This window comes from Phyllobates terribilis, unplaced genomic scaffold (genome assembly GCF_046119375.1).
Source record: "Phyllobates terribilis strain yellow unplaced genomic scaffold, ASM4611937v1 Scaffold_2__4_contigs__length_985480577, whole genome shotgun sequence".
Lineage (NCBI taxonomy): Eukaryota > Metazoa > Chordata > Amphibia > Anura > Dendrobatidae > Phyllobates > Phyllobates terribilis.
This window is the reverse complement of record NW_027362762.1, coordinates 566,922,536-566,935,628: the sequence shown is the minus strand read 5'-3', so window position 1 is coordinate 566,935,628 and position 13,093 is coordinate 566,922,536.

Genomic DNA, 13,093 nt, shown 5'->3' with positions numbered 1-13,093 from the left:
TATATTCTACCCACACACATTTGGAACTCCCCTGGGGTACCCTCACACATATTATTCCCTCATTTAGTGGATATTTTTACAAAAATGTGAAATTTTTAAAAATCCAGAAAATTGGCTGAAAACGACTAAATATCAAGGACTCATTGGGCGAATCGCTCTGGAACTGAAATCAAAATGCTCACTGACATTTGCCCTATCTGAAAGTCTGATAAACGTCGAAAAAATCACTAAGTCCAAAAAAAATTGTTTTCAACTTTTTTCAATTTTACCCCCGTGGGATATATATTCTACCCACACACATTTGGAACTCTCCTGGGGAACTCTCACACATATTATTCCCTCATTTAGTGGATATTTTCACAAAAAAGTGACATTTTCAAAAATCCAGAAAATTGGCTGAAAACGACTAAATATCAAGGACTCATTGGGCGAATCGCTCTGGAACTGAAATCGGAACGCTCACTGACATTTCCCCTATCTGAAAGGCTGATAAACGCCGGAAAAATGACTAAGTCCAAAAAAATTTTTTTTTCAACTTTTTTCAATTTTACCCCCGTGGGATATATATTCTACCCACACACATTTGGAACTCCCCTGGGGTACCCTCACACATATTATTCCCTCATTTAGTGGATATTTTCACAAAAAAGTGAAATTTTTAAAAATCCAGAAAATTGGCTGAAAACGACTAAATATCAAGGACTCATTGGGCGAATCGCTCTGGAACTGAAATCGGAACGCTCACTGACATTTCCCCTATCTGAAAGTTGTTAAACGCCGGAAAAATGACTAAGTCCAAAAAAAAAAATTTTTCAACTTTTTTCAATTTTACCACCGTGGGATATATATTCTACCCACACACATTTAGAACTCTCCTGGGATACCCTCACACATATTATTCCCTCATTTAGTGGATATTTTCACAAAAAAGTGAAATTTTGAAAAATCCAGGAAATTGGCTGAAAACGACTAAATATCAAGGACTCATTGGGCAAATCGCTCTGGAACTGAAATCGGAACGCTCACTGACATTTGCCCTATCTGAAAGTCTGATAAACGCCGGAAAAATGACTAAGTCCAAAAAAAATATTTTTTAAACTTTTTTCAATTTTACCCCCGTGGGATATATATTCTACCCACACACATTTGGAACTCTCCTGGGGTACCCTCACACATATTATTCCCTCATTTAGTGGATATTTTCACAAAAAAGTGAAATTTTCAAAAATCCAGAAAATTGGCTGAAAACGACTAAATATCAAGGACTCATTGGGCAAATCGCTCTGGAACTGAAATCGGAACGCTCACTGACATTTGCCCTATCTGAAAGTTGATAAACGCCGGAAAAATGGCTAAGTCCAAAAAAAATTTTTTTTCAACTTTTTTCAATTTTACCCCCGTGGGATATATATTCTACCCACACACATTTGGAACTCCCCTGGGGTACCCTCACACATATTATTCCCTCATTTAGTGGATATTTTTACAAAAATGTGAAATTTTTAAAAATCCAGAAAATTGGCTGAAAACGACTAAATATCAAGGACTCATTGGGCGAATCTCTCTGGAACTGAAATCAAAATGCTCACTGACATTTGCCCTATCTGAAAGTCTGATAAACGTCGAAAAAATCACTAAGTCCAAAAAAAATTGTTTTCAACTTTTTTCAATTTTACCCCCGTGGGATATATATTCTACCCACACACATTTGGAACTCTCCTGGGGAACTCTCACACATATTATTCCCTCATTTAGTGGATATTTTCACAAAAAAGTGACATTTTCAAAAATCCAGAAAATTGGCTGAAAACGACTAAATATCAAGGACTCATTGGGCGAATCGCTCTGGAACTGAAATCGGAACGCTCACTGACATTTCCCCTATCTGAAAGGCTGATAAACGCCGGAAAAATGACTAAGTCCAAAAAAATTTTTTTTTCAACTTTTTTCAATTTTACCCCCGTGGGATATATATTCTACCCACACACATTTGGAACTCCCCTGGGGTACCCTCACACATATTATTCCCTCATTTAGTGGATATTTTCACAAAAAAGTGAAATTTTAAAAAATCCAGAAAATTGGCTGAAAACGACTAAATATCAAGGACTCATTGGGCAAATCGCTCTGGAATTGAAATCGGTACACTCACTGACATTTGCCCTATCTGAAAGTCTGATAAACACCGGAAAAATGGCTAAGTCCAAAAAAAAATTTTTTTAAACTTTTTTCAATCTTACCCCCGTGGGATATATATTCTGCCCACACACATTTGGAACTCTCCAGGGGAACCCTCACACATATTATTCCCTCATTTAGTGGATATTTTCACAAAAAAGTGAAATTTTCAAAAATCCAGAAAATTGGCTGAAAACCACTAAATATCAAGGACTCATTGGGCGAATCGCTCTCGAACTGAAATCGGAACGCTCACTGACATTTCCCCTATCTGAAAGTTGTTAAACGCCGGAAAAATGACTAAGTCCAAAAAAAAAAATTTTTCAACTTTTTTCAATTTTACCACCGTGGGATATATATTCTACCCACACACATTTAGAACTCTCCTGGGATACCCTCACACATATTATTCCCTCATTTAGTGGATATTTTCACAAAAAAGTGAAATTTTGAAAAATCCAGGAAATTGGCTGAAAACGACTAAATATCAAGGACTCATTGGGCAAATCGCTCTGGAACTGAAATCGGAACGCTCACTGACATTTGCCCTATCTGAAAGTCTGATAAACGCCGGAAAAATGACTAAGTCCAAAAAAAATATTTTTTAAACTTTTTTCAATTTTACCCCCGTGGGATATATATTCTACCCACACACATTTGGAACTCTCCTGGGGTACCCTCACACATATTATTCCCTCATTTAGTGGATATTTTCACAAAAAAGTGAAATTTTCAAAAATCCAGAAAATTGGCTGAAAACGACTAAATATCAAGGACTCATTGGGCAAATCGCTCTGGAACTGAAATCGGAACGCTCACTGACTTTTGCCCTATCTGAAAGTTGATAAACGCCGGAAAAATGGCTAAGTCCAAAAAAAAATTTTTTTCAACTTTTTTCAATTTTACCCCCGTGGGATATATATTCTACCCACACACATTTGGAACTCTCCTGGGGAACAATCACACATATTATTCCCTAATTTAGTGGATATTTTCACAAAAAAGTGACATTTTCAAAAATCCAGAAAATTGGCTGAAAACGACTAAATATCAAGGACTCATTGGGCGAATTGCTCTGGAACTGAAATCAGAACGATCACTGACATTTGCCCTATCTGAAAGTCTGATAAACGACGGAAAAATGACTAAGTCCAAAAAAAAAAATTTTTTTAAACTTTTTTCAATTTTACGCCCGTGGCGTATATATTCTACCCACACACATTTGGAACTCTCCTGGGGTACCCTCACACATATTATTCCCTCATTTAGTGGATATTTTCACAAAAAAGTGAAATTTTCAAAAATCCAGAAAATTGGCTGAAAATGACTAAATATCAAGGACTCATTGGGCGAATCGCTCTGGAACTGAAATCGGAACGCTCACTGACATTTCCCCTATCTGAAAGTCTGATAAACGCCGGAAAAATGACTAAGTCCAAAAAAAAATTTTTTTCAACTTTTTTCAATTTTACCCCCGTGGGATATATATTCTACCCACACACATTTGGAACTCTCCTGGGGTACCCTCACACATATTATTCCCTCATTTAGTGGATATTTTCACAAAAAAGTGACATTTTGAAAAATCCAGAAAATTGGCTGAAAACGACTAAATATCAAGGACTCATTGGGCGAATTGCTCTGGAACTGAAATCAGAACGATCACTGACATTTGCCCTATCTGAAAGTCTGATAAACGACGGAAAAATGACTAAGTCCAAAAAAAAAAATTTTTTTAAACTTTTTTCAATCTTACACCCGTGGGATATATATTCTGCCCACACACATTTGGAACTCTCCAGGGGAACCCTCACACATATTATTCCCTCATTTAGTGGATATTTTCACAAAAAAGTGAAATTTTCAAAAATCCAGAAAATTGGCTGAAAACGACTAAATATCAAAGACTCATTGAGCGAATAGCTCTGGAACTGAAATCGGAACCCTCACTGACATTTGCCCTATCTGAAAGTCTGATAAACGCCGGAAAAATGACTAAATCGAAAAAAAAATTTTTTTCAACTTTTTTCAATTTTACCCCCGTGGGATATATATTCTACCCACACACATTTGGAACTCTCCTGGGGAACACTCACACATATTATTCCCTAATTTAGTGGATATTTTCACAAAAAAGTGACATTTTGAAAAATCCAGAAAATTGGCTGAAAACGACTAAATATCAAGGACTCATTGGGCGAATTGCTCTGGAACTGAAATCAGAACGATCACTGACATTTGCCCTATCTGAAAGTCTGATAAACGACGGAAAAATGACTAAGTCCAAAAAAAAAATTTTTTTTAAACTTTTTTCAATTTTACGCCCGTGGCATATATATTCTACCCACACACATTTGGAACTCTCCTGGGGTACCCTCACACATATTATTCCCTCATTTAGTGGATATTTTCACAAAAAAGTGAAATTTTCAAAAATCCAGAAAATTGGCTGAAAATGACTAAATATCAAGGACTCATTGGGCGAATCGCTCTGGAACTGAAATCGGAACGCTCACTGACATTTGCCCTATCTGAAAGTCTGATAAACGCTGGAAAAATCACTAAGTCCAAAAAAAAATTGTTTTCAACTTTTTTCAATTTTACCCCGTGGGATATATATTCTGCCCACACACATTTGGAACTCTCCTGGGGTACCCTCACACATATTATTCTCTCATTTAGTGGATATTTTCACAAAAAAGTGAAATTTTCAAAAATCCAGAAAATTGGCTGAAAACGACTAAATATCAAGGACTCATTGGGCGAATCGCTCTGGAACTGAAATCGGAATGATCACTTACATTTGCCCTATCTGAAAGTCTGATAAACGCCGGCAAAATGACTAAGTCCAAAAAAAAAAATTTTTTAAACTTTTTTCAATTTTACCCCGTGGGATATATATTCTACCCACACACATTTGGAACTCTCCTGGGGTACCCTCACACATATTATTCTCTCATTTAGTGGATATTTTCACAAAAAAGTGAAATTTTCAAAAATCCAGAAAATTGGCTGAAAACGACTAAATATCAAGGACTCATTGGGCGAATCGCTCTGGAACTGAAATCGGAACGCTCACTGACATTTCCCCTATCTGAAAGTCTGATAAACGCCGGAAAAATGACTAAGTCCAAAAAAAATTTTTTTTCAACTTTTTTCAAATTTACCCCCGTGGGAAATATATTCTACCCACACACATTTGGAACTCGCCTGGGGTACCCTCACACATATTATTCCCTCATTTAGTGGATATTTTCACAAAAAAGTGAAATTTTCAAAAATCCAGAAAATTGGCTGAAAACGACTAAATATCAAGGACTCATTGGGCGAATTGCTCTGGAACTGAAATCAGAACGATCACTGACATTTGCCCTATCTGAAAGTCTGATAAACGACGGAAAAATGACTAAGTCCAAAAAAAAAAATTTTTTTAAACTTTTTTCAATTTTACGCCCGTGGCGTATATATTCTACCCACACACATTTGGAACTCTCCTGGGGTACCCTCACACATATTATTCCCTCATTTAGTGGATATTTTCACAAAAAAGTGAAATTTTCAAAAATCCAGAAAATTGGCTGAAAATGACTAAATATCAAGGACTCATTGGGCGAATCGCTCTGGAACTGAAATCGGAACGCTCACTGACATTTCCCCTATCTGAAAGTCTGATAAACGCCGGAAAAATGACTAAGTCCAAAAAAAAATTTTTTTCAACTTTTTTCAATTTTACCCCCGTGGGATATATATTCTACCCACACACATTTGGAACTCTCCTGGGGTACCCTCACACATATTATTCCCTCATTTAGTGGATATTTTCACAAAAAAGTGACATTTTGAAAAATCCAGAAAATTGGCTGAAAACGACTAAATATCAAGGACTCATTGGGCGAATTGCTCTGGAACTGAAATCAGAACGATCACTGACATTTGCCCTATCTGAAAGTCTGATAAACGACGGAAAAATGACTAAGTCCAAAAAAAAAAATTTTTTTAAACTTTTTTCAATCTTACACCCGTGGGATATATATTCTGCCCACACACATTTGGAACTCTCCAGGGGAACCCTCACACATATTATTCCCTCATTTAGTGGATATTTTCACAAAAAAGTGAAATTTTCAAAAATCCAGAAAATTGGCTGAAAACGACTAAATATCAAAGACTCATTGAGCGAATAGCTCTGGAACTGAAATCGGAACCCTCACTGACATTTGCCCTATCTGAAAGTCTGATAAACGCCGGAAAAATGACTAAATCGAAAAAAAAATTTTTTTCAACTTTTTTCAATTTTACCCCCGTGGGATATATATTCTACCCACACACATTTGGAACTCTCCTGGGGAACACTCACACATATTATTCCCTAATTTAGTGGATATTTTCACAAAAAAGTGACATTTTGAAAAATCCAGAAAATTGGCTGAAAACGACTAAATATCAAGGACTCATTGGGCGAATTGCTCTGGAACTGAAATCAGAACGATCACTGACATTTGCCCTATCTGAAAGTCTGATAAACGACGGAAAAATGACTAAGTCCAAAAAAAAAATTTTTTTTAAACTTTTTTCAATTTTACGCCCGTGGCATATATATTCTACCCACACACATTTGGAACTCTCCTGGGGTACCCTCACACATATTATTCCCTCATTTAGTGGATATTTTCACAAAAAAGTGAAATTTTCAAAAATCCAGAAAATTGGCTGAAAATGACTAAATATCAAGGACTCATTGGGCGAATCGCTCTGGAACTGAAATCGGAACGCTCACTGACATTTGCCCTATCTGAAAGTCTGATAAACGCTGGAAAAATCACTAAGTCCAAAAAAAAATTGTTTTCAACTTTTTTCAATTTTACCCCGTGGGATATATATTCTGCCCACACACATTTGGAACTCTCCTGGGGTACCCTCACACATATTATTCTCTCATTTAGTGGATATTTTCACAAAAAAGTGAAATTTTCAAAAATCCAGAAAATTGGCTGAAAACGACTAAATATCAAGGACTCATTGGGCGAATCGCTCTGGAACTGAAATCGGAATGATCACTTACATTTGCCCTATCTGAAAGTCTGATAAACGCCGGCAAAATGACTAAGTCCAAAAAAAAAAATTTTTTAAACTTTTTTCAATTTTACCCCGTGGGATATATATTCTACCCACACACATTTGGAACTCTCCTGGGGTACCCTCACACATATTATTCTCTCATTTAGTGGATATTTTCACAAAAAAGTGAAATTTTCAAAAATCCAGAAAATTGGCTGAAAACGACTAAATATCAAGGACTCATTGGGCGAATCGCTCTGGAACTGAAATCGGAACGCTCACTGACATTTCCCCTATCTGAAAGTCTGATAAACGCCGGAAAAATGACTAAGTCCAAAAAAAATTTTTTTTCAACTTTTTTCAATTTTACCCCCGTGGGAAATATATTCTACCCACACACATTTGGAACTCGCCTGGGGTACCCTCACACATATTATTCCCTCATTTAGTGGATATTTTCACAAAAAAGTGAAATTTTCAAAAATCCAGAAAATTGGCTGAAAACGACTAAATATCAAGCACTCATTGGGCGAATCGCTCTGGAACTGAAATCGGAACGCTCACTGACATTTGCCCTATCTGAAAGTCTGATAAACGCCGGAAAAATGACTAAGTCCAAAAAAAAATTTTTTTAAACTTTTTTCAATCTTACCCCCGTGGGATATATATTCTGCCCACACACATTTGGAACTCTCCTGGGGAACTCTCACACATATTATTCCCTCATTTAGTGGATATTTTCACAAAAAAGTGACATTTTGAAAAATCCAGAAAATTGGCTGAAAACGACTAAATATCAAGGACTCATTGGGCGAATTGCTCTGGAACTGAAATCAGAACGATCACTGACATTTGCCCTATCTGAAAGTCTGATAAACGACGGAAAAATGACTAAGTCCAAAAAAAAAAATTTTTTTAAACTTTTTTCAATCTTACACCCGTGGGATATATATTCTGCCCACACACATTTGGAACTCTCCAGGGGAACCCTCACACATATTATTCCCTCATTTAGTGGATATTTTCACAAAAAAGTGAAATTTTCAAAAATCCAGAAAATTGGCTGAAAACGACTAAATATCAAAGACTCATTGAGCGAATAGCTCTGGAACTGAAATCGGAACCCTCACTGACATTTGCCCTATCTGAAAGTCTGATAAACGCCGGAAAAATGACTAAATCGAAAAAAAAAATTTTTTCAACTTTTTTCAATTTTACCCCCGTGGGATATATATTCTACCCACACACATTTGGAACTCTCCTGGGGAACACTCACACATATTATTCCCTAATTTAGTGGATATTTTCACAAAAAAGTGACATTTTGAAAAATCCAGAAAATTGGCTGAAAACGACTAAATATCAAGGACTCATTGGGCGAATTGCTCTGGAACTGAAATCAGAACGATCACTGACATTTGCCCTATCTGAAAGTCTGATAAACGACGGAAAAATGACTAAGTCCAAAAAAAAAATTTTTTTTAAACTTTTTTCAATTTTACGCCCGTGGCATATATATTCTATCCACACACATTTGGAACTCTCCTGGGGTACCCTCACACATATTATTCCCTCATTTAGTGGATATTTTCACAAAAAAGTGAAATTTTCAAAAATCCAGAAAATTGGCTGAAAACGACTAAATATCAAGGACTCATTGGGCGAATCGCTCTGGAACTGAAATCGGAACGCTCACTGACATTTGCCCTATCTGAAAGTCTGATAAACGCTGGAAAAATCACTAAGTCCAAAAAAAAATTGTTTTCAACTTTTTTCAATTTTACCCCGTGGGATATATATTCTGCCCACACACATTTGGAACTCTCCTGGGGTACCCTCACACATATTATTCTCTCATTTAGTGGATATTTTCACAAAAAAGTGAAATTTTCAAAAATCCAGAAAATTGGCTGAAAACGACTAAATATCAAGGACTCATTGGGCGAATCGCTCTGGAACTGAAATCGGAATGATCACTTACATTTGCCCTATCTGAAAGTCTGATAAACGCCGGCAAAATGACTAAGTCCAAAAAAAAAAAATTTTTAAACTTTTTTCAATTTTACCCCGTGGGATATATATTCTACCCACACACATTTGGAACTCTCCTGGGGTACCCTCACACATATTATTCTCTCATTTAGTGGATATTTTCACAAAAAAGTGAAATTTTCAAAAATCCAGAAAATTGGCTGAAAACGACTAAATATCAAGGACTCATTGGGCGAATCGCTCTGGAACTGAAATCGGAACGCTCACTGACATTTCCCCTATCTGAAAGTCTGATAAACGCCGGAAAAATGACTAAGTCCAAAAAAAATTTTTTTTCAACTTTTTTCAATTTTACCCCCGTGGGAAATATATTCTACCCACACACATTTGGAACTCGCCTGGGGTACCCTCACACATATTATTCCCTCATTTAGTGGATATTTTCACAAAAAAGTGAAATTTTCAAAAATCCAGAAAATTGGCTGAAAACGACTAAATATCAAGCACTCATTGGGCGAATCGCTCTGGAACTGAAATCGGAACGCTCACTGACATTTGCCCTATCTGAAAGTCTGATAAACGCCGGAAAAATGACTAAGTCCAAAAAAAAATTTTTTTAAACTTTTTTCAATCTTACCCCCGTGGGATATATATTCTGCCCACACACATTTGGAACTCTCCTGGGGAACTCTCACACATATTATTCCCTCATTTAGTGGATATTTTCACAAAAAAGTGACATTTTCAAAAATCCAGAAAATTGGCTGAAAACGACTAAATATCAAGGACTCATTGGGCGAATCGCTCTGGAACGGAAATCGCAATGCTCACTGACATTTCCCCTATCTGAAAGGCTGATAAACGCTGGAAAAATGACTAAGTCCAAAAAAAAAATTTTTTAAACTTTTTTCAATCTTACCCGCGTGGGATATATATTTTGCCCACACACATTTGGAACTCTCCAGGGGAACCCTCACACATATTATTCTCTCATTTAGTGGATATTTTCACAAAAAAGTGAAATTTTCAAAAATCCAGAAAATTGGCTGAAAACCACTAAATATCAAAGACTCATTGGGCGAATCGCTCTTGAACTGAAATCGGAATGCTCACTGACATTTGCCCTATCTGAAAGTCTGATAAACGCCGGAAAAATCACTAAGTCCAAAAAAAATTGTTTTCAACTTTTTTCCATTTTACCCCCGTGGGATATATATTCTACCCACACACATTTGGAACTCTCCTGCGGTACCCTCACACATATTATTCCCTCATTTAGTGGATATTTTCACAAAAAAGTGAAAAATTCAAAAATCCAGAAAATTGGCTGAAAACGACTAAATATCAAGGACTCATTCGGCAAATCGCTCTGGAACTGAAATCGGAACGCTCACTGACTTTTGCCCTATCTGAAAGTTGATAAACGCCGGAAAAATGGCTAAGTCCAAAAAAAAATTTTTTTCAACTTTTTTCAATTTTACCCCCGTGGGATATATATTCTACCCACACACATTTGGAACTCTCCTGGGGAACACTCACACATATTATTCCCTAATTTAGTGGATATTTTCACAAAAAAGTGACATTTTCAAAAATCCAGAAAATTGGCTGAAAACGACTAAATATCAAGGACTCATTGGGCGAATTGCTCTGGAACTGAAATCAGAACGATCACTGACATTTGCCCTATCTGAAAGTCTGATAAACGACGGAAAAATGACTAAGTCCAAAAAAAAAAATTTTTTTAAACTTTTTTCAATTTTACGCCCGTGGCATATATATTCTACCCACACACATTTGGAACTCTCCTGGGGTACCCTCACACATATTATTCCCTCATTTAGTGGATATTTTCACAAAAAAGTGAAATTTTCAAAAATCCAGAAAATTGGCTGAAAACGACTAAATATCAAAGACTCATTGAGCGAATAGCTCTGGAACTGAAATCGGAACCCTCACTGACATTTGCCCTATCTGAAAGTCTGATAAACGCCGGAAAAATGACTAAATCGAAAAAAAAATTTTTTTCAACTTTTTTCAATTTTACCCCCGTGGGATATATATTCTACCCACACACATTTGGAACTCTCCTGGGGAACACTCACACATATTATTCCCTAATTTAGTGGATATTTTCACAAAAAAGTGACATTTTGAAAAATCCAGAAAATTGGCTGAAAACGACTAAATATCAAGGACTCATTGGGCGAATTGCTCTGGAACTGAAATCAGAACGATCACTGACATTTGCCCTATCTGAAAGTCTGATAAACGACGGAAAAATGACTAAGTCCAAAAAAAAAATTTTTTTTAAACTTTTTTCAATTTTACGCCCGTGGCATATATATTCTACCCACACACATTTGGAACTCTCCTGGGGTACCCTCACACATATTATTCCCTCATTTAGTGGATATTTTCACAAAAAAGTGAAATTTTCAAAAATCCAGAAAATTGGCTGAAAATGACTAAATATCAAGGACTCATTGGGCGAATCGCTCTGGAACTGAAATCGGAACGCTCACTGACATTTGCCCTATCTGAAAGTCTGATAAACGCTGGAAAAATCACTAAGTCCAAAAAAAAATTGTTTTCAACTTTTTTCAATTTTACCCCGTGGGATATATATTCTGCCCACACACATTTGGAACTCTCCTGGGGTACCCTCACACATATTATTCTCTCATTTAGTGGATATTTTCACAAAAAAGTGAAATTTTCAAAAATCCAGAAAATTGGCTGAAAACGACTAAATATCAAGGACTCATTGGGCGAATCGCTCTGGAACTGAAATCGGAATGATCACTTACATTTGCCCTATCTGAAAGTCTGATAAACGCCGGCAAAATGACTAAGTCCAAAAAAAAAAATTTTTTAAACTTTTTTCAATTTTACCCCGTGGGATATATATTCTACCCACACACATTTGGAACTCTCCTGGGGTACCCTCACACATATTATTCTCTCATTTAGTGGATATTTTCACAAAAAAGTGAAATTTTCAAAAATCCAGAAAATTGGCTGAAAACGACTAAATATCAAGGACTCATTGGGCGAATCGCTCTGGAACTGAAATCGGAACGCTCACTGACATTTCCCCTATCTGAAAGTCTGATAAACGCCGGAAAAATGACTAAGTCCAAAAAAAATTTTTTTTCAACTTTTTTCAATTTTACCCCCGTGGGAAATATATTCTACCCACACACATTTGGAACTCGCCTGGGGTACCCTCACACATATTATTCCCTCATTTAGTGGATATTTTCACAAAAAAGTGAAATTTTCAAAAATCCAGAAAATTGGCTGAAAACGACTAAATATCAAGCACTCATTGGGCGAATCGCTCTGGAACTGAAATCGGAACGCTCACTGACATTTGCCCTATCTGAAAGTCTGATAAACGCCGGAAAAATGACTAAGTCCAAAAAAAAATTTTTTTAAACTTTTTTCAATCTTACCCCCGTGGGATATATATTCTGCCCACACACATTTGGAACTCTCCTGGGGAACTCTCACACATATTATTCCCTCATTTAGTGGATATTTTCACAAAAAAGTGACATTTTGAAAAATCCAGAAAATTGGCTGAAAACGACTAAATATCAAGGACTCATTGGGCGAATTGCTCTGGAACTGAAATCAGAACGATCACTGACATTTGCCCTATCTGAAAGTCTGATAAACGACGGAAAAATGACTAAGTCCAAAAAAAAAAATTTTTTTAAACTTTTTTCAATCTTACACCCGTGGGATATATATTCTGCCCACACACATTTGGAACTCTCCAGGGGAACCCTCACACATATTATTCCCTCATTTAGTGGATATTTTCACAAAAAAGTGAAATTTTCAAAAATCCAGAAAA